The sequence below is a fragment of the Pseudoliparis swirei genome, chromosome 5 (genome assembly GCF_029220125.1).
Source record: "Pseudoliparis swirei isolate HS2019 ecotype Mariana Trench chromosome 5, NWPU_hadal_v1, whole genome shotgun sequence".
In the NCBI taxonomy this organism is placed as follows: domain Eukaryota; kingdom Metazoa; phylum Chordata; class Actinopteri; order Perciformes; family Liparidae; genus Pseudoliparis; species Pseudoliparis swirei.
The window spans coordinates 18373283-18378006 of NC_079392.1; the positions used below are offsets into that span (position 1 = coordinate 18373283).

Genomic DNA, 4724 nt, shown 5'->3' on the forward strand with positions numbered 1-4724 from the left:
CTACTTCCTTCCGGCGTACAGACAGACTGTCGGCCTGACAGATGTTGTTTACTGTGTCCCTGAGACGTGACAGATAGAGGGAAAGCCAAAATGCAAGACAACTGTACAATAATAAGATGTGTTATTGTCCCTCTTTGCTGGCGCCGTTGAGGCGAGCTCAAGATGAGCTGAACTCTGCTTTCAGAGTTTAATGGCACAGTTACCTTTGTGAAGAACACTAGGATACATGTCCAGCACAATTCCTCCTGTTATAGGGTGCGGTGATGAGGACCCAAACGCAGCAAGAGTTTGTCGAATAACAGAGTTTATTTCCAGGACAGGAACACGGACGAACCACACAGGAACAAAAAAACGGGTGGAGGGGAGCCGGAGGAGGGGCCAAGGGTATGGCGGACGGAGTCCGGGGGGTGGGTCGAAGGACGACCACCCGGCCGAGGGACGCACTCCGGGGGGCGGGCCGGAGGACAGGAAGGGGGAGCTAGGGGACCGGGACCAGGCGATGAGACCGGGGATGGACGGGACACAGGGAATGGGGAAGCCGGCGACAGAACAGCCGGAAGTAGGACAGTGGGGGTGAAAGAGGGGGAGATGGAACCGGCCGGGACAGCAAAGGGACTCTGGGAACTAGAGCCGGCCGGGATGAAGACGGTACAGGAGGAACTGGGACCGGCAGGGATGGAGACGGGACAGGGGGAACTGGGACCGGGCGGGACAGAGATGAGACACAGGGAACAAGAGCCGGCGACACAACACCGGGGACAGGAACCGGCGACGGAACACCGGGGACTGGAACATCGGGGACTGGAACACCGGCGACGGAACACCGGGGACTGGAACATCGGGGACTGGAACCGGCGACGGAACACCGGGGACTGGAACCGGCGACGGAACACCGGGGACTGGAACCGGCGACGGAACACCGGGGACTGGAACATCGGGGACTGGAACCGGCGACGGAACACCGAGGACTGGAACCGGCGACGGAAGACCGGGGACTGGACCAAACCTTAACTGAAATGCAGCGACCAGGGCCCAGAGGGCCTCCCGCGTGCCCTGGAGAAGAGGGTCCTTCTCCTCCGACCAAGCGACAGCCGCAGGAATTGTCGGGGGCTGCCAGGGTTGATGGCTCGGCGGCTGGTAGACGGGCTGCAGGGGCTTGGGCTGGTAGACGGGCGGAAAGCCGGGAAGGCAAACCGATGGGTAGAGTGGACGGAACAAATGTGCTACACTCTCCAGTGCTGGGTCCATTCTCCTTGGTCGGATCGTTCTGTTATGGGGTGCGGTGATGAGGACCCAAATGCAGCAGGAGTTTGTCGAAGTGTTTATTTCCAGGACAGGAACACGGACGAACCACACAGGAACAAAAAAACTATCCGACACCAGACAAACAGAAAGACACAGGCTGTGTCTACTACCGGACACTTTACGAAGTACACTGCAATACAGTGCACTGCAATACAGTGCACTGACATCTGTAGTGCACTCCGTCCCTGATAAGTGCTGTATCAAATGGAACACTTACGTTAACCACTTGGCGGAAGTGACGGACGCAAATCTGTTCACGGCACCCGCGAAATTAAGCCGGGAGTGACGTACGCAAATCTGCTTGCGATACCCGCGAGACTTAAACTGACAAAATGAATGCACTTCTTGTCCCTTGTTTACCCCTTTCTCCACCCCATGTGGAAACTGCGATACCTCCACAATCGTGGTCTACCACTTGTGCTACCGTAGCCATCTCGTCCGCCATTGTTTTAGAAATAAAATGAAAATCTGGCGAAAGGGCTCCTCCTCTTCCGCTACGTAGCCAAGATGGCGCCCGTTTAGGGCCAGTAGTGTCCATCGTTTTACACTGCATTTTTTGCCCGTTTGCAGTGCGCCATCCGGGTACTTTCAGTGCACTGAATTCTGCTGGTTTTGTCAGTGTGGCGCCCTAAGCACTGAAAGTCAGTGCTCGAAGTGCTCAAGTGTCCGGTAGTAGACACAGCCACAGATTAAATACACAGGGGAACGAGACACAGGTGGAGACACAGGTGGAAACAATCAGGGCGTGGCTGGGAACAATCAGGAAAGAAACAGACAAGCACAGGGAGGGAAGAGCAGGGAAACAGGAAACGAGACAGGGACTTCAACATAAAACAGGAAACACACAGATCCTAACACCTCCTTTGTCAGTGTAGTGATCATTAAAGTATTTACAATTTATCGACACATCAATACATACTTATGGATGACTTAAAATGACTTATGTCTTAAGTTTAAATAAATAAATGCATGAATAAATATAGGAATAAATAAATAAATGCTTAAATAAATGTTTAAATGCTTAAATAAATGTATAGATAAATAAATACAAGAATAAATGTATAAATACAGGAATGAATAAATATAAGTTATAACTCAACAGGACATCATTAAATAAATGTATTTCTACATTTCTGTATTTCTTCATTTATTTATGTCTCTATTTATGTGTCCACACGTATTTCTTCATTTATTTATGTGTGACATTTACCTGTCCGTATATTCAAATGAGCTGGGGCGGTCCGAACCTCTGTCTAAAGCATGATTGGTCACAGGAGTGTAATGCACCTGGTGTGTTATGCTCTACTACTTCTGCCTGGCACATGATGCTGAAGTTGACTCGCTCAGCTCACCGTTAGCAGAAGTTAGCCTAGACAGCTTTTTGACTTCAGCCGTTTATCAATTCCAAGTACACTGAGTACTTTGACTCCGAAAAAATGGTCAAGGGAGTCTGGTCTTGGGAGTCCAGACACTCGAGGACGCAGGACGGTCTTTTTGGTCTTGTGACGTCATCACCACATCAACTGTTCTTGCTCATGAATTTACTCCAATTATTCACTGTAAAATACTTTACAGTGGAGTAGAATGTGTTGCGGTATTCACTGTTGTTTGGCGTAGGCTACGAATAAACGATAATAAATATACAACGTCTCGTAGCTTTCCTGACGCAGGGTCGCTACAATATGAAGTTATGAATCTTAACCAGGCCCGGGGTGGGTAATCGGGAGAATCGGGAGAGTTCCCGGTGGGCCGCTTCACTTCTGGGCCGGTCGAGAATTTTATTTGTTGACATTTGTCACGTTAGTCCATCTTCTCTTAAAGTGGGCTACACACGTTCCGCATTCTGACAGCGCAGCCTCTGCATGGGTTGTACCATGCGAGGAAGTTCACCCCTCCCAATTATTAGAGTTGGTTCAGTCCATTATGGAACCAACCAACTCATTTTGGGAGAGGTGAACTTCCACGCATGGTCGGCTACTGCCGGTGTACCATGCGAGGAAGTTCACCCCTCCAAAATAGAGTTGGTTCGGTCCTTAGCGGTCTTTTCCAAAAAGTGTTCTCAGCTACCCTGGGCCGGTCCGACCGCAACGATACGCGTCAGGGAGGATGGACGGGAGGAAGAGGGCAGGAGGGGCTGAAAAAGCCAGGTTGAAAAAAAGAAAGGCATTGGAGGAGGATGCTGCCAAATGTGCCAAGCTTCCCGATTTATTTTCAAGAGGACAAACACAAGTGGCAACTGGTAAAGAGAGACAAAGGCCTAATGATTAGCAACATAACTATTCGGCTAACGTTGTAGCCTTGATTAATATCATTGTAGCGTTGTCAACCTATTCCCAAGCAAAATATTAAATTGAATTAAAATATTAGCCTTTTTATATCACCCAAAATATGGTGATCCATAGATTTTGCAAATATTATGCAAATATTGATATATACTATTGATATTGATGTATGCAGTAATATGACTTAATTTTTCTTTGTAGCTTCGGAGCAGCAGATAAGAGTCTCCTGCTGAAAATGATGAGCCCGACATTTGCAATGAGGAGGCCATGACTTCAGGGACATGTAGAGAGGATAACAGAGGAAACTATATGAATTAAAGTTATATATTCTAAGAAAGAGCAGTACAGTACTTGATGAACCAATATGCATTGTTTGCTCAGAAGTGGGTGTAGTAAAGGAGTAAATCACCACTATATAATACTCATGCAGAAAAATGATAATGACCATGACTATGACGGCCCCCATGAGGTCTCACTCCAACAAATCTGGCCTACTGCCTCATCTGAGTCTGACACCCCTGCTACGCCCTTCTGCCTTTTTTAATGTTATGCATATTTTTTGTTAACTTCTCATCTTAAGTGGATTATTATTGTTGTATTTAACCGTTACATTATTTGTTGGACCATGGTATTAATAAAAGAACTACAGGATAGTAAGAGCTGAACTGTTGCTTCATTTATCCAATTTCCACTACCATGAAAAAAGTGGGCTGGTCTTGAGCCTGAAATTCCCGGGCTGAAAAGTGGCCCCACTCCGGCCCTGATCTTAACCCTCAGTCAAATTGACGTAACGTTATCTTTTAATAAATAATAAACTCTTTGTGCTCTTTAGATCCTCCAAAACCTAATTATATCTCATGTTTAGCCGCTACGGAGACGTCAGAGCCAGCAGAGCATTTTAAAAAGTCCTGCCGAGATCAGGATGCTCTCAGCGGCCGGCGCTGCGGAGCTCACTGGTCCCGCGAGCAGGACCTCAAATCTCCATCGCATATCCTTATTAGGCTGAATCTTGATAAACCGACCACAGATTTGATGCTTATACTACTAACTTCTTGGCTGAAAACATCCTTAAATTACATTCCGTGACTCAACAACAGTAGTATTTAGAATGTACAGACAAGAACGCATAATAAACGC

General features: G+C 47.6%; 1 long non-coding RNA gene across 1 annotated transcript; it reads left to right on the forward strand.

Moving 5' to 3' along the window:
* Positions 1-3394: 3394 nt before the first annotated feature.
* Positions 3395-4240, forward strand: LOC130194344 (uncharacterized). The gene is made up of 2 exons (XR_008831822.1): positions 3395-3544; positions 3789-4240. It is a non-coding gene; the product is annotated as an uncharacterized LOC130194344 (long non-coding RNA).
* Positions 4241-4724: the final 484 nt, after the last annotated feature.